This window comes from Balaenoptera acutorostrata, chromosome 1 (assembly GCF_949987535.1).
Source record: "Balaenoptera acutorostrata chromosome 1, mBalAcu1.1, whole genome shotgun sequence".
Classification (NCBI taxonomy): Eukaryota; Metazoa; Chordata; class Mammalia; order Artiodactyla; family Balaenopteridae; genus Balaenoptera; species Balaenoptera acutorostrata.
This window is the reverse complement of record NC_080064.1, coordinates 61,777,738-61,800,620: the sequence shown is the minus strand read 5'-3', so window position 1 is coordinate 61,800,620 and position 22,883 is coordinate 61,777,738. Positions and strand designations below refer to the sequence as shown.

The 22,883-nt window shown below is 37.6% G+C and overlaps 1 protein-coding gene across 2 annotated transcripts in view; it reads left to right on the top strand.

The window, feature by feature from the left end:
• The window catches only part of PTGER3 (prostaglandin E receptor 3), an 80,859-nt gene that overhangs the window by 14,855 nt on the left and 43,121 nt on the right, over nt 1–22,883 (top strand). The gene's annotated exons all lie outside the window — the stretch shown is intronic.

The following is a 22,883-nucleotide window of genomic DNA, read 5'->3' as shown; positions in this document are numbered from 1 at the left end:
ATTTTTAAAAGATCCTTCTCAAAGCTATGTGAAGACTGGATTGCAGAAAGGCCAGAGTGGGAGCAGGGAGACCAGATAGAAGGTGTTGAAGTTCTCCAAGTGAGGGACGATGACAGCTGAGGTTGGAGTGGAGAAGTGGATATATTCACATAGAGCATTTTGGAGATAAGAGTTTACAAGACATTCTGTGATTTCTCTAATCCTTGTCCTGTAACTATGACAAGGAATAGGGTCTTGTCTTCCTCTCTGAGCCTCTAGTAGGGAGGTGGCTATCTGTCCACAAATGACTTTCCATGTGACTCCTTAAAATGGAAGTGACCGCTCCAGGCTTACACAGCTAGCAATGGGCAGATTTAGGATTAAGTTCTATCTAATGGGCGCTATTTTTTTTTTTTCTGAGATGTGAATTGGACTAGTCAGAGAGAAAGAGAAATAAGCGAAGTTTGCTTATACAGTAGTAGGATGTTATAAGAATCATCATCCCCAAAGAAGATCCAGACCAAGCTAAAGCAAGCTAGTTTAAGAAAAAAAAAGGGGGGGGGAAGATTTCTTGATTTACATAAATTGCTGGGGGTGCCCAGAGTGGAGGTGGCCTTGTGGAAGACAGAAGCCAGGACTCTCTCTTTTTGTATCTCTCACTTTGAATTCTTGCCTGTGTCAGCATCTCCAATTCAGGCTCTGCTTCTAAGGAACCAACCTAAAACATAGCTTCGCAGCTCATTGGCCAAGTCCCATATACTTTTTTTCAGAGCTTTTGGTTAATAGGTTTATATTTACAGCCTGCACGTAGGGGTTTAATTTTGCCTTTGTAGCAATACAGTATTTCAGTGACTATGTCTTCTTTTTTTTTTAAATTAATTTATTTATTTTTGGCTGTGTTGGGTCTTCGTTTCTGTGCGAGGGCTTTCTCTAGTTGCGGCAAGCGGAGGCCACTCTTCATCGTGGTGCGCGGGCCTCTCACTATCGCGGCCTCTCTTGTTGTGGAGCACAGGCTCCAGACGCGCAGGCTCAGCAGTTGTGGCTCACGGGCCTAGTTGCTCCGCGGCATGTGGGATCTTCCCAGACCAAGGCTCGAACCCGTGTCCCCTGCATTGGCAGGCAGATTCTCAACCACTGCACCACCAGGGAAGCCCGACTACATCTTCTTGAAGGACTGTTTCAACAAATTTCTTTTCCTTCCTTCCTTCCGTCCTTCCTCCCTCCCTCCCACCCTTCTTTCCTCCCTCCCTCCCTTCCTTCCTCCCTCCCTTCCTTCCTCCCTCCCTTCCTTCCTCTCTTTCTTTCTCTCTTTCTTCCTCTCTTCCTCCCTTTGGCCCTCCCTCCCTCACTCCTTCTTTCTTATTTTTTTTTTTTGTAAGTGCAAGAAACAGTTATACATGACATAAAGTTTCAGGACCGCACTTCATCTTCAAAGACTATTGTGAGTTTTGTTAAGCTATGATAAAAGATTTAGGCTCAGAGAGTTGTCCAGAAGTGAGTTAAGAGTGTAATGTGAAGTTTCCAATGGAACAGAGGTAGCTGTATAAGGCTCTGAAAGCTCACAAATACGCCATCAACACCACAGTGAGGCAACAGGAGAAGAAAAAAGAAGCTCTTTCTTGATTTTTCCATAAAGGGTGAATTGCAGTCTGGGTTTGATGTTAATCTGGCGACTTTCTCTTTATAAATCAGTGGATGTGCTAACAGTCAACAGGCTGGGTGGCATATTTTTGAATTTACTTAATGGTAATAATTTCCTCCAGAATAGATTAAGGATTTGCCTGGATCCAGAAGTAAATTTCTTAATTTCTTCACTTTTGTGCTATAAAAGATATTAGGGAACATCCTGATTTTTTTTTCTTTAGCATCTATTTGTAATTAAATTCTGCTGTAGATCAATTTCAGGAAGTGCGGGAATATCCTCTGACATCAGATCTCTTGTCTTCTCCCTCAACTTGATTCTTGGTTGCAAACAACAGAATCTGATTCCAAGCACAAAGGGCCTATGTGAAAAGGATATCAGAGGGAAAGCTGGCAGGCCAGGTTTGGAAGAGACAGGACACAGACTATTCTAGATACTGAGCATCAGGCCACACTGCCAAGATCCTGCTGCAAAACAGTTTGCTGCGTGCTGCTAGGATGAACTACGAACTCCATTGCTCTTTGTGTCTCTGTGTCCTGGGGGCAAACCTGACTGCTTTTTGCCCCCCGGCTATATGAAGGGGTTACTAGAAGAAGGCTCAGGCACGTGCAGCAACTTGTTTTTGAAGTAGGAACTGATAGTGAGAGGTATATGCTGAGATTTCTCTCCCACCCAGAATATATAGAAAAAGTTCGTCAAAATTGGGGCATTAATAATAAAAGATGGGAGTTCACTGTTATCATCTAATTCGTCCTTAGAAACATTATGACAGTAATGTTGTATCTTTCAAGTCCTGTGTGTGTTGTGTGTATGTGTGTGTTCATGTCACTTACTGAGGAGTTGGAGTGTAGTGAGACTGGTGGAGAGGAAGCTGAAGAGACCCACAAAACAAAAGGACATATTTATTGAATACCTACTATATGCAAGTACTTGAGAATTAGTTTATCTCATTTAATCTTCACAAGTTTATCAGTTTGGTATGTTTATCCCCATCTTTCAGTTGCACATACTAAAATTTAAACAATTAAAAAATTCTCCCCAATCCTATCCCTAGAAATTGGTAGCAGCTAGATTTTTTATGCTGTAATAATCTCTTTCACGTTGGTTGTCTTTTTTTTATTAGTTTACTAAAACGTTTTCAAGTTACTTCGTTGAAAATGTCACACAGAAAAGAACAGATTGATTGAGAATAGTCAATAATCACAGAAACTGGATGGGTCACATGATTACAGTGATTAAAGGTTTCCTGCAGTATCTTCATTCATTCAGTAATTGATTGCCCTTCTTAGGAGCTTGGGTTTCTAGAGAAGATACTGTCAAAATCCCTGTAGAAATGACAAGAAATTTTGCTTGTCCTACAGCAGACTGTTAAAGGATTCCATTCAACATGATACCTACAATTTAGGAGGTTTTTTCTGTTAAGGGGCAGCATCAATTTCATCCTGTCTGTCTCTTCAGGTTTAGAACACTCACATACAGTGGTAAAGTTTTACTAGGCAAACATTTTTCAGCTAGTACAATTCACAAATATTATTCTTTTTACTCAACTATTTATAAAACAAATAAAACTGTTTATTGAGTTCTCATTGCTTAGTGGGAAAGTGTTTGACTAAAGTCAAAATTAGAAAATCTGTTTTGACAGTCTTAAAACTTCTAGCATGATACAGTACAATTGGGATTCTTGCAAACCTGCTTTCGTCTTTTTATTTTTTCTTACAATTATAGAGAAGAAAAAGAGCCTGAACCTTAGTGTGTTCACAGTGACTCTCTAACATGGAATTCAGGCATGTTTCCATCCAGCACCCTCTCACCCAGATTAAAAGGCTTCAGATTCCTTAGTTTAATCCTTAAGATCTTGGATTTGGCCATATTTACCATTCATTTTCCATTGCTCCCCCAGCATCCCTATCTTCAGTCATAGAAATCAATCTGAAGTTCCTAGAATGACTTGCACAATTTCACACTTAGAAGTGTGAACTCCGTATTTCAAAACTTTCCAGAAGCTTCTGCTGTTTTAGGGGACAGAGCTTCCCTAATCCTGGAGACTGATTTAAATGCCCTGCTTCTATACTCCATAGTGCATGCACATACCCTTTTTACTTAATTATGCACAGTTATATTTACAATTGTTGTAGTGTTTATTATGACAGTGAGGATGACTGCCCGCAGTAAAGTGCTTGCTTTACAACAGGCACTGAGCTTAGCATTTCACAGACATAATCTCATTTTCTTCTGTCAACAACACTACAAGAGGATACTGTTATCTCCTTTTTCAGATGAGGAAATTGGTTTTGTGATGTTAAGTAGCTTTCCCAAGGTCACAAAATTAACAAAAAGCAGAGCTGACCTTCAAATCTAGATTTGTCTGACTTTATAGCCTATGTAATGAACCGCTAAATGAAATGGCCTCCCTCTCGTTAATATCCATTTATTCATCTGATGTACTATAAACTGTAAACTGCTAAAGAGCAGAGACCTTGCCATATTTGTCTATAAATCTTCGTGGCCCATAGCAGGCACTCAATAAATGATCATGGAATGAATGAATAAATGAAGTTGCAATAAACTGAAGAGGGCGCTAGATTTGGAATCAGAAAATTGAGGTTTAAATTTGGCCTTAAGAGTTTTACATAAGTTACATGGTTTTTAATCTTCACATAAATTTTTCAAGGTAGAAGATATTTATCTATTTTATTTTATTATATTATTTTTTCATTTGCTGGGTAAGCAACTTGCTTTAAGTCCCACAGTTGGTAAATGGTATTGAGCAAATCAAACCCAACTATTTTTTATTCCAAAGCCACCAGTGCAGCTTGTATCTAATGAATAATGGTACTAATTTATACAGTAAAACTGTGAGCATTTTTTAAAAAACATTACACCTTTCCGTTTATTTGTTAACGTTTATTGTTTCCACATTGTTCTTACTAATAAAAATTCTTAGAAAGACTGAAAAATACAAGGATGGGGGAAACAGCATTGTTTTTGTAAAACAAGAGAGAAGTTAATTAGAAGCAGTGGGTAGAAGCACTAGAAAACAGCTGTTCTAATGCCTGGTATCCAAAGAAGAAAAAAACAGAAAGGATATTTGGAAAGGTGCCCTGGGGATAACAATTAAACAATGAGGAATTTTAGCAACAATAGGGAAACAGTAAAGCTAACAAAGGAGGGGAGAAACATGCTTCAAAATATGCTCAAAAGTTTCAGTATATTTATGTTGCCCTCAGTTGTTATTAGAGATGGTATAATACGGTGTCTTCAGAATAAAAAACATAACTGCAAACGCAGAGTTGGGGCAGCCTTCAGAGCTGATTAATCCAGAAGCTCAGCACTGTCATCAAGCTTGCCCCTTCTTTTGCAGTCTGGCCTCAGCCTATGGCTTGTTCCCCTCAGGTAGTAGGATGGTTGCTAGTACAGGCTTCCTAGTTCCCCTCTAGCAGGAGAGAGAAGCCGTGTTTTTTTCTACGGCTCTCCCCTAAAAATGAAGAAACTTTTCCGCAGATGTCCTTAGGGAACTTCCTCATGGGACTCATTTCCTAGTATGGGGTCATATCATCGTCCCTGATCCAGACACTTCCAGTAGCTGGGGATGGGGTCAGCCCTGAAGCACTTAGTCTTCAATGAAAATAGATGTGCTGGGAGAAGCGGAGATGGGAGAATGGATGTTGAACAGGCAACCAATAATGGACACTATAGTGATGATGTCTATGCAGTTTAATTGAGAGAATACAGTTGGAAGGCCGTCAAAAAGTAGAAAGCACTAGACCTGCACTGTCCCATATGGTAGCCTGGAGCACTTGGTTATTGGACACTTGAATATGAATACTCCAAATTGAGATATAAGTGTAAAATACATATCAGATTTTGAAGATTATGCACAAAAAGAAAGTAAAATATCTTATAATTTTTATATTGATTACATGTTGAAATAATATTTCAGATATATTTGATAAATTTAAAAATATTATTAAAATCAATTCTACATGTTTCTTTTTACTTTTTAAAATGTGGTTACTATAAAACTTAAATGCATACATGTGGCTCACATTTGTGGCTTGAATTCTTTTCTTTTGGACAGAGCTGCATTAGACCAATGATCTTCCAATTGTTTTATCTGGGAAAATTACTTCAATAAGTATCTTTAGAGTAACATACAAACAAAGCTGTTCTGGTTCAATGGGGTGGGGAGCTGGATATTTCCAAGTCCCAATAATATCTGTTCGCTAACTCCTGCAAAATTATTCTTGAAAATATTGACATCAAATATAGGTTTTTAAATGAAATCAACAAAAGTCCCTAAGATAATAACAGGAATAATTTTACAATTACTCCTATTAATTTTTTAAGATCTCCCCTGGGAAATTAGTACTGCAATAAAATTCCTCTCGGAACTCACAGGTTAAGGAGAGAGGGAGCTAATGGATTCAAGTGTTGGGATCTGTTTATCTTCCATAGAAGCCTATAATTCTCATAAGAGTTTGGCATTTGAGTCATGGGAAAAATAGATTTCTTCCTCATGTTTGCTTAATTCTGGTTCCTATTATTTACTTTGCTGTTGGACCAAATGGTATGAATCCAACTAAATCAACAGATGAGAAAAAAGCAGCCGAATGGGGGAAAACACAGAAGATGAACAGGTTACAAGTTTCCATGTTCCTGCATTACATATAATATGAATTTAATCTTCTTCAAACTTTGCTCAAATCTGGTAAAAACTTGTAAGTGTTAACTATAATTTATGTGATTTTGTAAAGTCTGATTTCCTGCAAATGGAAAGCAGAATCTTTTCAGAAGAGCATTTTGAAAAATAAAGTTTATCATTTGTAATGCAAGTATCACATGGTACTTGATGGTGTTCATCTGCCATCTACACAGTGCCTGAAAGGAAAGAGTGATTGTGAAGATGTATTACAAGGCTGCTACATAAACCTTAATGGATGATGGAGTCAAAAAAGGACTTGGGGCTTCCCTGGTGGCAGCAGTGGTTGAGAATCTGCCTGCTAATGCAGGGGACACGGGTTCGAGCCCTGGTCTGGGAGGATCCCACATGCCGCGGAGCAACTAGGCCCGTGAGCCACAGCTACTGAGCCTGCGCGTCTGGAGCCTGTGCTCTGCAACAAGAGAGGCCACAATAGTGAGAGCACCGCGATGAAGAGTGACCCCCACTTGCCGCAACTAGAGAAAACCCTCGCACAGAAACGAAGACCCAACACAGCCATAAACAAATAAATAAATAAATAAAATTAAAAAAAAAAAAAAAAAGGGACTTGTATCTCTACTGGACATGGAAAGTTACCATTCTGTCGTGTGTCATAGCCACATTCTTCCTCATTGGAATTCATGTACTAGCTAAGTGGTGACAGTGAAGGGACCTTTTATGCTTCCTTTTATTATATTTAACATCTGAATATTAACAATACCAAAACAATAACAACTAATACTTACACAGTACTTACTATAAGTCAGGTTACAATATATGTCCATATCTGTTAACACAGCAAACCTGGAAGGTGAGTGGGTTGCAGGAATCAATGTCTTCAGTGCTGCTACTTGGACACCCAAAAGGATAGTCATCAAAAATTTTGGTTGTCACTTTCCCCGCTCACAAAGGCCAAGCAATAAAAGTGGAAGTTAAACCCAGTTAACACAGTTCTCTTTAAAAAGGTTGAGGCATTGGAGGCTGAGCTTCCTGTCACAGTCAGGAAATCATAGAAAGTTCTTCTTAATGTCAAAGAAAAAAGGATGCCACTGTGTGACACTTTACTCCCCTCAAGTTGTGGATCTGGCATTGCACAATTACCTAGCCCTTATTTATAGTCAACAGAATGAGAGTTAACTATAAAGAAAGCTGGTAAATGTTATGAGGGAGTGTTTTGTGTTGGGAAAAAGAAAATAATGTCAAGAAGTTCCCATGCTAATACTAAAAGAATATATATATTCTTTTTCAGATTCTATTCCGTTATAGGTTATTACAAAATTTTGAGTATAGCTCCCTGTGCTATACAGTAAGTCCTTGATGGTTATCCATTTTATATATAGTAGTGTGTATATGTTAATCCCAACCTAATTTATCCTGCCCCTACCCCTTTGGTAACCATAAATTTGTTTTCTTTGTCTGTGGGTCTATTTCTGTTTTGTTTTTTTTTATCTTTTTATTTTATATTGGAGTATAGCCAGTTAACAATGTTGTGATAGTTTCAGGTGCACAGCAAAGGGACTTAACCATACATTACATGTATCCATTCTCCCCCAAACTCCCCTCCCATCTAGGCTGGCACACAACATTGAGCAGAGTTCCCTGTGCTACACAATAGGTCCTTGTTGTTTATCCATTTTAAGTATAGCAGTGTGTACATGTTGATCCCAAACTCCCTAACTATCCCTTCCCCCCATCTTCCCCCCCTAGTAACCATAAGTTCATTCTCTAAATCTGTGAGTCTGTTTCTGTTTTATAAATAAGTTCATTTGTATCTTTTTTTTTTTTTTCAGATTCCACATATCAGTGATATCACATGATATTTGTCTTCGGCTTACTTCACTTAGTATGATAATCTCTAGGTCCATCCATGTTGCTACAAATGGAATTATTTCATTCTTTTTTATGGCTGAGTAATACTCCTTTGTACGTATATATATGTACCACATCTTCTTTATCCATTCATCTGTCTTTGGACATTTAGTTTGCTTCCATGTCTTGGCTATTGTAAATAGTGCTGCAATGAACATTGGGGCACATGTATCTTTTCGAATTATAGTTTTCTCCAGATATATGCCCAATATTGGGATTGCAGGATCATATGGTAACTGTTTTTAGTTTTTTAAGGAACCTCCATTCTGTGCTTCACAGTGGCTATACCAATTTACATTCCCACCAACAGTGTAGGAGGGTTTTCTCCACACCCTCTCCAGCATTTATTATTTGTGAACTTCTTTGATTTTTATTTATTTTTATTTTTTATTGAAATATAGTTGACATACAATATTATGTTAGTTTTAGGTGCACTATATAATGATTTGACATTTGCATACATTAGTAGCCATCTGTTGCATACAAAGTTATTACAATATTATTGACCATATTCCTTATGCTGTATATTACATCCCCGTTACTATTTATTATATAACTGGAGGTTTGTACCTCTTAATCCCCTTCAACTATTTTGTGCTCCCACCTCCCTCCCTTCTGGCAACCAATTTTTCTCTGTATCGATGGGTCTGTTTTCTATTGTTTTTTAGTCTCTATTTCATTTATTTCTTCTCCAATCTTTATTATTTCTTTCCTCCTAATAACTTTGGGTTTTGTTTGTTCTTTTTTTTTCTACTTCCTTTAGGTGTAAGGTTAGATTGTTTATTTTAGATTTTCTTTCATTTGTTTCCTGAGATAGAATTGCATTGCTATAAACTTCCTTCTTAGAGTTACTTTTACTATGTCCCACAGATTTTGAATTGTTGTATTTCCACTTTTATTTGTCTCCAGGAATTTAATTTCCTCTTTGATGCTTCAGTCCCCCATTGGTTGTTTAGTAGCATTTGTTTAGCCTCCATGTGTTTGTGTTTTTTGCAGCTTTTTTCTCTTAGTTGATTTCTAGTCTCATTCTGTTGTGGTCAGAAAAAATGCTTGATGTAATTTCAGTTTTCCTAAATTTATAGAGACTTGTTTTTTGGCTAGCATGAGATCTATCCTGGAAAATTTTCCAGGTGCACTTGAAAAGAATGTGTATTCTGTGGCTTTTAGATGGAATGATCTATATATATTTATTAAGACCATCTGGTATAATGTGTCATTTAAGGCCAGTGCTTTCTTATCAGTATTCTGTCTGGCTGGTCTATCCACTGATGTAAGTGAGGTGTTAAAGTTCCCTACTATTATTGTGTTACTGTCAATTTTTCCCTTTATTTTTGTTAATATATGCTTTATGTATTTAGGTGCTCCTATGTTGGGTGCATATGCATTTTCAATTGTTATATCAATCCCTTTATCATTATGTAATGTCCTTCTATGTCTCTGCTACAGTCTTTTTTTTTTAAGTCTATTTTGTCCCTTTTATAAGTATTGCTACCCCACACATTTCTTTTTGTTTCCATTTGTATGGGATACCTTTTTCCATCCCCTCACTTACAGTCTGTGTGTCTTTAGATCTGAAGTGGGTCTTTTACAGGCAGCATATATATGGGTCTTTTTTTTTTTTTAATTCATTCAGCCACTATATGTCTTTTGATTGGAGCATTTAGTCCATATACATTTAAATTAATTATTAATAGATACACTTGTTAATTGTTTTCTGGTCATTTTTATAGGTTTTTTTTTCTTTCTTCTTTTGCTCTCTTCTGTTGTTATTTGATAACTATCTTTAGTGTTATGTTTAAATCCCTTTCTCTTTTTTGTGAGTGTATCCATTATAGGTTTTTGGTTTGTGATAGCCACAAGGTTCATGTTTATTATGTTATACATGATTATTTTAAGTTGATGATCTCTTAAGTTCAAACACATTTTAACAACCCTGTACTTTTACTACCCTCTACCACTTTTAATGTTTTTGACATCATATTTTACATCTTTTTGTCTTGTGTATACCTTAACTACTTATTGTGGATATAGATGATTTTACTACTTTTTTCTTTTAACCTTCCTACTAGCTTTATAAGTAGTTGATCTACTACCTTTGCTGTATATTTGCCTTTACCAATGAGATTTTTCCTTTTGTAATTTTCATGTTTCTAATTGGGATTTTTTAATTTTCTTCTTAGAGAAGTCCCTTTAACATTTCTTGTAAAACCAGTTTAGTGGTGCTGAACTCTTTTAGCACCACTAAACTCTTTATCTCTCCTTCAAATCTGAATGATAGCCTTTCAGGGTGTAAGTTTTTTCCTGTCATCATTTTGAATACATCATGCCACTCCCTTCTGGCCTGCAAATTTTCTACCGAAAAGACAGCTGATAGTCTGATGGGAGTTTCCTTGTACATACCTGGTTGCTTTTCTCTTGTTACTTTTAAGATTCTCTCTTTATATTTAATTTTTGCCATTTTAATTATAATGTGTCCTCATGTGGACCTCTTTGGATTCATCTTGTTTGGGACTCTCTATGCTTTTTGGACCTGAATGTCTGTTTCTTTTCCCAGTTTAGGAGTGTCTTCAGCTATTATTTCTTTAAATAAGTTTTCTGTCTTTTTCTCTCTCTCCTCCTTCTTGGACCTTTATAATGTGTATGCTGGGATGCTTGATGTTGTCCCAAAGGTCTCTTAAACTATCTTCATTTTTTAAAATTCTTTTTTCTTTTTTATGTTCACCTTGAGTGATTTCCACTACTCTGTCTTCCAGTCCACTGATCCTTTCCTCTGTATCGTCTACTCTACTCTTGATGCTTTCTAGTGTATTTTTTATCTCAGTGATTGTATTCTTCACCTCTGTTCGGTTCTTCTCTGTATTTTCTAACTCTTTGTTAAAATTCTCATGGTGTTCATCCATTCTTCTGAGTTTGTTGAGCATCTTTATGATCATTATCTTGAACTCTTTATTGGGTACCTTGCTTATGTCCACTTCTTTCAGTTTTTTTTTTTTTTTTGAAGTTTTGTCTTGTTCCTTTGTTTGGAATATATTCTTCTGTCTTCTCATTTTGCCTAACTCTCTGTGTTTATTTCTAAGTATTAAGTTGGTCAGTTACATTCCCTGATCTTGGAGAAGTGGCCTTATGGAGGAGATGTCCTATGGGGCCCAGCAGCACACTCCCATCTGCTCACCAGAGCTATATGCTCCAGGGGTACCCTCTCTGTGGGCTGTGTAGGCTCTTCTGTTGTGGCAGGGCCCACTACCGTGGGTGCACTGGTAGGCAAGGCTGGCTCTGACCCAGGTGGCTGCTAGCCTGCTGGTGGCAGGACCAGGTCCTGGGGCTGCTGGCTGTGGGGGACTGGGGTTGGGGGGCGGGGTCTGGGCTGGTGCCAACACACTGGTGGGCAGGTAAACCTCTGGCATTAATAGGCAAAGAGAGGATTCCAAAATGGCACTTTTCAGCACCCGTTTCCTTGTGGTAGAACGAGCTCCCCAAAATGGCTGCTGCCAGAATCTGCTGCTATCCCCAGAGGGTGTCCCCGTTGCCTCCTCCCTCTCTGGGAGGCTCTCCAAGATCAGCAAATGGGTATAACCCAGGCTCCTTTCAAATTCCTGCCTCCGAGCTGGGTTTTGGAGGGTGTGAGATTTTGCATGCGCTCTTTTAGAGTGGAGTCCCTGTTTCCTACAGCCCTGTAGCTCTCCCATACACAAGCCCTGCTGGCCTTCAAAGCCAGACATCTGGGTGCTCATCCTCCCAGTGCAGGACCCCTGGGCTGAGGAGCCCTATGTGGGGCTTGGACCCCTCAATCCTTGGGGAGAACTTCTGCAGTTGTAATTATTCTCCTGTTTATGGATCACCTACTCAGGGGTGTGGGTCTTGACTATACTGCATCTCCATCCCTCCTACTTGTCTTGTTGTGGTTCCTTCTTTATCTCTTTAGTTGTGGGAAATCTTTTCTGCTAGTCTTCAGGCAGTTCTCATAGATAGCGTCTCTGTAAAAAGTTGTAATTTTGGTGCGCCTATCAGAGGAGGTGAGCTCAGGGTCTTCCTACTCCATCATCTTACCCACACCTCTGTTTTATTTTAAATATTTCTTCTCCTGTTGATTTTATAGCCCGACTCTCCAGCCTCTTCCAGGTTACTTCTGTAGCTATGAACATTCTAGTTAAAATTATGAGTAATAAGATATGCTTAGTTCTATTAATACCTAAATTGAAGCTGTCATCTTGGCTAATTATAATAACAGAAAGGAAAAAAAAGAGACCAAAGTCTTGAATAGGGATAAATATTAGTGAATTTGTTCATTAGGTGAAACTAAAATCTGTTACCCACAAATGGGTAGGATACACTCTACTATTATTATTCATTCATTTGTTAATTCAAAACTATTTATTTTTTTAAGGTTTATTTATTTATTTTTGGCTGTGTCGGGTCTTAGTTGCGGTGTGCAGGATCTTTGCTGAGGCATGCAGGATCTCTCATTGTAGCATGCAGGCTCTTTGTTGTGGTGCACAGGCTTCTCTCTAGTTGTGGCGTGTGGGTTTTCTCTTCCCTAGCTGTGGCACACAGGCTCCAGGGCACATGGGCTCTGTAGTTGTGGTGTGCGGGTTCCAGAGTGCATGGGCTGTGTAGTTTGTGGCACGCGGGCTCTAGATGTGGTATGCGAGCTCAGTAGTTGTGGCATGTAGGCTTAGTTGCCCTGTGGCATGTGGGATCTTAGTTCCCTGACCAGGGATCGATCCTGCAACCCCTGCATTGCAAGGCAGATTCTTTACTACTGGACCACCAGGGAAGTCCCTCAAAACTATTTATAAATCTACAGTGTTAATATATTCTGGGCTAGGCCTGTCCTGAGATATACCTAAAAGGATAGAAGTAAGCCCTACTCTTGTAACAATTTTCATCTACTAGAAGAGGCTGGCAATTAAGCAATGATATAAAGTGTGTAGGAGTGATAAAAGTAGTCAAGAATTTTGGGAGTACATATTACGAATTATCTGCTAGGCTTTTGGCAGGGGAAACAGCAGATAAATTGATATTTCAAATATACACAAAAAATAAGTTGGAATTAGTCAAGAAAAGAAGAGGAGAGGGAGAGTTATAGGACCTAGGGATCCACATTTATAAAAGTCTAGAAGAAAGAAGAACTGGCACTTTTAAAGAACTCAAAGAAGTTCAAAGTAATTGGAATATAGATGTGGGAGTAACAAATGGTGAGAATTTAGGCTAGAAATCTCTACAGGGGCCAAATAATAATGAGCCTTCAATGCCCATTTTAAAGGGTTTAGACTTTATACTCAGGGCAATTAAAAGCCATTGAAAAAACTTTTCAAAGTGGAATAACACAGTCAAATTTTCATTTCAGGAACATCTTGTAAACAGCACGGAGGGGCCCAGAATGGAGGCTAACGAATCATGTAATAGACTACTGTGGTAGTTTATATAAGAGATGATGATGGTCTGAATTTAGGGTCAATGGGAGTGAAAATGAAAGAAGTGATAGATTTTAAAAGTATTAGGAAGTTAATTGGAGAATTTGTGATTGATTGGATGTGAGGAATATGACTAATGAGGTGGAATGAGAGAGAAAAAGCTAGACAGAGAGGAACATACAGAGATAAAAAATCAAGATGAACCAAGGATAACTCTTCAGTTTCTGTTTCAGGGGACTGGGTTTACTGAGACAGAGAAGATTAGTGGAGGAGCAGCTTTGAAGAAGAAAATGATTTCAGTTTGAACCTGCTGAATTTGATGTGAGACATCTAGGAAGATCTGGGCTTTAGGCAGCTAAATCAATCAATATGGAGCTCAGAGAAGAGGTACAACCTAGAGCACATAGATGGGTTTTGAAGTCATTGGGGTAGAAGAAATCACCCAATGAGTTTATGCGTAGAAGCTCCCTCCCGATATATGATATAGGACTGAAAAATGCTAACACTTTCAGGATGGATAGAGAAATAGGAGCCATAAAGGAGACTGCAAAGGGGCACTCAGAGAGGTACCAGGAAAATTAGTAAGAAAATCAGAACAAATGGTAATCTGAATATTTGAGAATATTTGGGTAATGGCAACCTGAACTTATTTGGGAACTTGAAACTTAGGGAAGAGAATGTTTCAAGAAAGGCTGGTAAGTGTCTGGTGGATTTCAAAAAGCCCTTCTTGAGGATTTATGGGCACTGAGGTCAGGCTATAGTAGGTTTAGAAATAAATTTGAAGATAAAGAGGGTAGACAACTCTTTGGAGAAGTTCAGCTGTAACTTCTGGAGCAGTATGTGTAGGGAGGTAAGAATTCCACAGGCCGTTTTATTTTCTCAAGGTAGGATAAATTTAGATATGTTAAAATGATAATGGGAAAAAGCCAAAAGTTAAAGATAAAAGAGGAAGGAGATAATTGAGAAAATAAGGCTTCTAACATTCATGAAGGATAGGATCCAGGGCACAGACAGAGGTTGGTCTTAGCTAGGAGACGGGACACGTCTTCTGTTTGAACAAGAGGAAAGGAGGAATGGAGAGCTACAGATGCTGAATTTGGTCCTAAGAAGATGAAAGGACCCTAAACAGCTTTTTTTTTTCTGTGATGTGAATTAGGACAGTAGAAAATGTGTAAAATAGCCACTGTGGTGAATGAAAGAGAGAGAGAGAGAGAGAGAGAGAGAGAGGGAGAGATGAGCTAACTAGGGAATGAGATAAGGAGGCTGGGGATTTGGGGATCATGGATACAAAAAGAGATCCCAGTGTGCGCATATTTACCCAGTGCCCATCCCAAGTACATCATGCGTCTATTTGGATCCCCTTATGAGGTGAAGTTCTCCCACAGCACAGATCTAAAAATGAGTGTCATTTTGATACGAAACAAAGTTAAATAAGAAGTTATATCAGGTTAGAATCACAGTATTAGCCTGTGTTGTATACTTTCTGTGGCACAGGAGGGGATTCTTTTGCATATCATGGCTGTACTGTCCATGAATCTCAGACGCCAGGACTTTACCACTAAACATCACATTCCCTTTAATAAACCAAACTGAATTTGTCTATTAAGTTAAATGTTTTGACCCATTATAAGAGTGTCAGACTGTTTACCTATTAGTTGTTAAATTAGTCACACATTGACTACCTAAGAATTCAACTTAAAATGACCACGTGATGGTTCTAGGATGGATTGTGACGCTAAAATTTTGCCAATAAATTATATAGGAGGTTATTTTTTATACCTAAGCTTTCAAGTACTCTAATATTAATGCTTCTTTTCAAAGTGTGAAAATAACACATTTGTTGTGGAAAATTCGGAAAACAAAGAAAAATATAGATAAGAAAATAGAAATCACCCTAATTTCCTACTCAGAGTTAACTGCTTCTAGTATTTTTCTATATATACACACAGAATTGTTTTTTTTAAATGGATTATATTATGTAATAAACATTTGTTTCCACTTTTCACATCCTGAACATTTCTTCACGTTATTAAATATTCTTCAAAAACATGATTTTAAATGTTAACATTGGAAAGCATACTATATATTATGCACATTGAGAGATGTTCCATAATTTGAACATTGTCCTTTTGTTGGCCATTTAAGTTTTTAATTTTCTTTTATATTGAGGAGACTATCCCTGCACACAAAACTTAGCCCACATCTCTGATTCCTTCCTTAACCATTTAGCTGCTCTTAATCGTCACTAATACTGTGGTTCTCTCTGAGTGTAAGATAGTAGGATAGAGCATTTTGGATTTAAATGAAACTATATTTTGGAAGAAAAACTAACTATCCTAATTCTAAACATTTTTAAACATTAATGTTCCTTAAACCTTGACAAAGACATATTGTCTAGACTTTCTCTTGACACCTGAGATACAAAAGTTTGAAATATAATAAAGCTGCCTCTTCTGACATGAATATTACAAAGCTAATCTATCATCCATAATCCAAAGAATGAATGTTTTTATAGAGTAGATTTTGCCTTCCCCCTTTCAGCCAGAATTTGAATACTTGTTACTGACATTTTATGACTATTCTAATAGAAAGATAAATATTTATCTAGATATATGTACTGAGCTATACTGAGCCACACAGATTTTACAAATCATACTAATTGAGAGAAGAAAGTAATTCCTAGGTACCAAATAATGTGGTGGCAGGCTGCAGCCTTCTTTACAATTTTGAGTTCCCCTGTGTAGTGATTGGATAATAATTCTGCATTACCAAATATTTTTAAAGTGCAAATTTGAAGGTTTTTTTTTTGAAATAACTCTACTAGGTAGAAATCTAAGGAAAGCAGACTTATAGATCATACATTCATTTCCTTGCACTATTCCCCTAAGTGTCCCCTATTCTTTCTTTGAACCTCAAAGCATTCTGTTCTAGAAACCTATACAATAGTGCAGTAGCCTGGGGCTTGGGGAGAGGTATGCTCTGTAGATTGAAGGTGTTAATTATCCTTACCTCATTTTAATTTTTGCAACTGCATTACTAGATGGAGAAGATGCTTAGTAAGCATGTATTAATCATGTTTTAGAGAAGAAGAGAAATCCAGATTCAAAGTTAGGTAACTTGTCCCCAAACTAGAAGCAGAGCTGAGTCAGATTTATGGCAGGTCTTTAACTCTTTTTTTTTTTTTTAATTTATATTTTATTTATTTATTTTTGGCTGCATTGGATCTTCGTTGCTGCACACAGGCTTTCTCTAGTTGTGGTGAGCTGGGGCTACTCTTCCTTGTGGTGCACATGCTTCTCATTGAAGTGGCTTCGCAGCATGTGGGATCTTCCCGGACCAGGGTTCGAACCCATGTCCCCTGCATTAGCAGGCGGATTCTTAACCACTGCACCACCAGGGAAGTCCAGGTCTTTAACTCTTGATCAGTGTGTTTGCCTAAGCCTGAACTTCTAAAATATATCTCCTCCTAAAGTTTCATGAATTCTTGTCCCTTGTCTTCTTACACTGTCCACTATCTAACTTTGTAGTTTTCCTCTCTCTTCCATTTCCCAAAAGACACATTTGGGGTTTTCCTGGAGAAGAGTTTTGTCTTTTCTTCCACATCTTTTACTTTTCGGTTTCTTTTCTTTTTCAAATTAAATCCTTATTCATTTTCCAGTTTTGCCCCAGAATTCATCAGAAAAGATTTAGCCATAGAAGTATATGTAAGAGACCATCCAGTCGAACCCCATGGTTTACTAGTAAATTTAATAAAGCACAGAGAGTGAATGACTTGCCTAAAGTCATAATTGGTGGCAGAGCCCAGGTAGGATTTGCTTCTTCTGATTCTTAGTCCATTGTTGTTTTGAAACATTTAATAAAATTGTGTAATAGTAAAGATGAAGTAATGCAACTTCTAGTTACTTTTCTTAATGTGTATGAACTGTTTATTTCCAACTTTTCCAGATTAGATAAAGAGGAGAAGCTTCTGAAACAAAGTCTAGAATGCTGAGATGACTTGGCAATCTGAGAACAGCGTTGTAATCAGCTTGAAAAGACTACAATTATTTCTTAAATCTGCAGTGAAACTTCTTCTCATGAAAGTCCTTCAAATTATGTAATTAAGTGGTTCAAAGCTCCCAGACTGGTTTCAATGTATTATAATGCAGCACATTTATCAAACTATACAGGGAGTTTCCAGTGGAGCAGGTTATTCTCCCATAGCCTGACAAGCGGAGATTATGGAAAACAAAACATCATAAATAAAAATTGGCTGTGAGGAAAGTTCTCTTACACATTATATTAACAATAATCTGGAAATGCATAAAAGCCACATAATGGAGCCTAAGGGAAAATAAAAATTTTATTCCCTCCCCACAAATTAATTTTTCTGGGTTTTCTCATTTATCATCTTCAAAAGATATATGTAGCCTATAGCCCAAGGCATTTTTGAACCAAGAAATAAAGTACTGAAGGTTTTTAAATGTGTACTTTTAAATCCTACTGCAATCAAATAAAATCCAAATGCAGAATATTAAAAACAATTTTCTGGGGATTCCCTGGCGGTTCAGTGGTTAGGACTCCGCGCTTTCACTTCCAGGGCCCGGGTTCAGTCCCTGGTCGGGGAACTAAGATCCCACAAGCTGTGCAGTATGACCAAAAAAAAAAAAGTCTCCCTGGTTAGTGTTTTGTACATTTAAAAGATCAGTATCACTGGGGAAGGGACAAATCGGACAAATCTTCCTTTAGGATGGAGAAAAGTAATTGCCCTTGACACTAGGCAGGGATGGAGAATTTAGGGGTTACTGATGTAGTTGTGTTCCTCGCTATCACGGTACAAAGAGAACTCTCTCTTCCTGCTGATAACGGGAGGAGAGGCAAGGGGCCTGGGAGAGTCACATGGAGCCTGGAGAGGATGCTGACAGAAGAGCGGCAGCTCTGTTTAACCACAGCTGGTCTCACGGCTCCCTTGACAAGATTGTTATATGAGGCTGTTTAGAAGGAGCAATTGTGCAGTGTGTTTGCTGAAAAAATAGCTTCAGTGGTGGCCAAGCATCCTGGTTTCTGTTTGTCCCTTCTCCCTTGTAGAATGGGACTAATAGGAATAATCTACCAGAAGTCTATATATTGATGCCAAAGTTTTTCTCGCAAAGTCTGATCGTCTAAAAAATATTTGCAAAAATTGTCATCACTGATCAGCTCCTTAAATAGAAGGACGTCTAATATAGGACAACTAATATCAAGGTGTCCACAGGGCTCTATTCCCTGCTGGAAGCTCTGCAGGAGCATCGGAGTCTCCTTTCCTTGCTTTTTTCATGGATGTTAACTTGTATTTATGTTTAAAATTAAACAAGGAATTAAGAGTTCTCCTTCCATCCCTGCTGCCATTTGGAAATGACAATGTCATGCTCACTGCCTCTAATTCCAATTATCTTCATACTGCACAGCTCATGAGTTCTGGGAAAGCTCAAGTGTCTCTTCCCATGTGCCAGCTATTGCTTACAGAGCTTGGTTTCATAATTTCATAATCACTGCATTGTCAATAGGAAATTATGGGAAATTACAGTGTACTAGCCAATGTAAGGCATATGAAACCTGTATTAGCCTAATAAAAATAATTTTAAATTATTAGCCTCATAAAAATTAATTTTTAAATAATCAAGGAGGACTGTGTAAAATGACTGAAATTCCATTTTAATAAGTAATTTTGTGCATTTTCCTGATTATAAAAAGTTGGAGAAATCCAATACTTTATATTGTAAAAGAAAATGAAAATGTAACTTAAGTGAGTTTTTAAATCATTCTAGATGAGGCTCAGAACACTTCCTGAAAGATGGTAAGTGGTCAAATATATTTAATTATTGGATGAGGTGAGGGAGTGAAAGAGTTAGCACCAATAGCTTATAAAAAGAAGACGAAAGAATTAATAAGCACGTGTTTTTCTTAAAGGCAACTGAACTGAAAATATAGTTTTATACCTTTTAGTCAAAGACTGAGATCTAACTGATGTAACTTGAATAACAGGAATGCATTTTTACATGTTGCAAATATAGAAATTGAGATAATTTAGATGAGTTAGGATGAAGTTTACTTTTACTTTATTTATGTTAAAAAAAAGTTTCCTAAGAAAGTGCACAAAGTAAGGAAAATTGCTAGGATGTTTTATCTGTGAGAGAGAATAAGTCGTTTTCAAGCTCATACCTCCCCATCCCCTTTCAGCATTTGTTGAGAACTCACTCTGTGGGTGTATTAGTTTTCTACTGTAGCTCTTTAACAAATTACTACAAACTTGGTGGCTTAAAACAATACAAATTTATCTTACAGTTCTGTAGGTTGGAAGCCTGACATGGGTCTCACTGGGCTAATATCAAGGTATGCACAGGGCTGCATTACTTTCTGGAATCTCTGAAGAAGAATCAGACTTGTTTCCTTGCTTTTTTTTTCTTTTTCTTTCAATTTCTAGAGGCCGTCTGTAATTCCTTAACTCGTGGCTCCTTTCCTTCATCTTCAAAACCAGCAACACTGAATCTCTCTGACCTTTCTTCTGTGGACCCATCTCCCTCTGACCGCGGCTGGAAAGGTTCTCAGATTTTAAGGATCTGTGTGATTACATTGAGCCTACCCAGATAATTCAGGATAATCGCCCCATCTCGAGGCCCTTAACATTCATCACATGTGGGAGGTAGTGTTCAGTTCACAGGGCTGCGAGCCAGCATCAGAAGATACTAATGTAGATATATTTATTTTAAATAATTTTGGTGTATAATAATTCATATTTATTAATAAAGGGAATAATCAACTCCCTTTAAACAAAAGACTTCCCTAAATTGCTTGAAATGTTTTTATGTACATAAAAAATTTTAAATAATTTAATAATTGTTTAATAATAATAATTCCATTGCCTTCTGCAAGTCTATGTATTTTACATAATTTAATTGTAATAACAATATAATTTTATATACATGATAGTATCTTACATTCTGTTCTTTTCACTTACTTCATATATCTATTATTAGGCAAACAGGCTGTATTTTATTAAACTTTACTCCTGATACTAGAGATTTATTTGTTTGCAGTTTCTTACTAGATTAGATAATTCTTCACTGAACATTCACTTATTTGTCCAGCTTTTTCCTTTTATTGAATAAATCCCTTGGAAAAAATTTCTTTGAAAGAAATTACAGAGTCAGAATATATGCCTACCCATTTTTCTCTTCTTATTTGTTTATAGAGCCATAATTTTGTTCAGGTATTAGGTGGTAAATTGGTCAAGGGCCAGGGTGTAAGCCCCAGAGAATGGATTTGTCTTATAAGCCAAACCTGGAAATTTCCATCTCCTTTGCCAATGATTGGTTTAAGAATTACCTGTGACTCAATTCTGTCCAGTAAGGCCGAGCTGACGTTTTTATAGCTGGTGAGGATTTGATCAGAGCCGAGATTTAGAATGCCGAATCTGTGTCGTGCTGACATCTGTTTGCACCATCGGGGTGTCTGCTGTCACTATAATTCAGATGAGAGGAGGAGCTGAACTAGGATGAGACTGGAACAAGAGCAAACGGCAGTGCAGATGACAAGGCAAAAGAAGGATTCGAAGGTGACCCTGACGTGTTGAGCCAGGGTGACTGTGTAAGAAAGAAAGTGCCATTGTTGGGATAGTAGGTTTGTGGGTGTTTGGGATGCCCAGGGATGTTGGGACCCCTTCAATTTGGGATGTGTGACCTGAGGACAGAACATCCAAATAAATGTGAGCCTTAAGAGAGAGACATTTTGGGTTCAATAGAAATGTACCGTGAGCAACAAATACAAGCCACATATATAATTTTACATTTTCTAGTAATGTCATTTTTCAAAAAGTAACAAGAAACAAGTGATGCTAATTTTAATAGTGTACTTTATTTAACACACTGTATCAAAAATATTATCATTTCATTAGTCATTACATATCCCAGCATCTCAATTTTCTCCAGCCACGTTTCAAGTGCTTAATAGTCATGTACGTCTAGAAAGACCAGTTTAGGAGCTGGTAATAAAGTCAGCACCTTTCTTTGTTTGCAGGCGTGAACCCATGTTTGGGTTGTTCCTGCTTGTTTTTTGCTGTTATGAACAATGCTGTAATGAAGAGTCATACACACAACTTCTGGCGCAGGAGTGAGGGGCAGCGTACTCTTGGGAGTGGGACTTCTGCACAGTAGCAGCGGAGATGGGGCCTCGTTGTCTTCCGGGGTGGCCACTCCAGCTCGCGCTCCTGCTGGTAGTATGTAAAAGTACCCACATTGCTCCACACCCTCACCGACATTTGGAAAAGTCACGTTTCATTTTTGTCAAACTAGTGGGTGTAAAATGGTTTCTTACTCTGTCATCATATTCATTTCTCTGATGATTAATGAGCTTGAATACCTTTTCAGATACATTTGAATCTTCATTTTTTTCTCTTCTGTGGAAATCACAAATATTTATTCATTCAAATATAAGTATATTTATATTATGTATGTTATAGATGTCATATATTATATTTGTATATGGGTCATATATTCATTTACAAATGGTTATTGAACACCCTCTGCTAAATACTGGTCTAGGTACTGGGAATGAACTAGTGAGGAAAAAAAGATATAGTCCCAAATTCTGCCTTCATGGAGTTTACATTCTAGTGTGTGTGCAGTGAGCAGGGAGAGACCAAAAAAAGGTAAAATGCCGTCTGACGTATGTTAGTGAACCTGGGTTTAAGTCTGGCTCAGCCATTTTACGTCATTAAACCTTGGTTTCTGCAATTGTAAAAAGGAGATGGCAATAATATTTATCTTCTATTGTTTATTAAATGCATATGAAGAACTTGACACAGTGTCAGGCAAATTGCAAGGATTCAGCAAATGCTAATGACAATAAGAAGAAGGAGAAGGAGAAGAAGAAGAAGAGGAAGAAGAAGAAGAAGAAGGAAATATAACTACTATTTTCCCCTTTCTTGCTTCTATTTTTTCTTCTAGGGTTTTTTTTCTTTTTTTCCAGTTACAACTACTGAAGTTTAAGATTACATACGTTTTGGTTTTTTTGAAGCATTGGCTCTCATTTAGGTGTCAACCTCCTGGTATTTTCTGCAGCAAGACAGATGACTTTGGCTAATTTTGAGATGTGTTGTTTTCCAACTTCTTAAATCCCAAGAACCAAGAGCCTGAGTACATGTACTTTTAAAAAATCTGCATCACGTTGAATCGGCAAAAATGTGGGAAAATCCAGAGGAATATCTTGTATAATTCAGGGTTGTGTTCTGTGAGTATAAATGTTGCTTGAGTTAATCACTTCA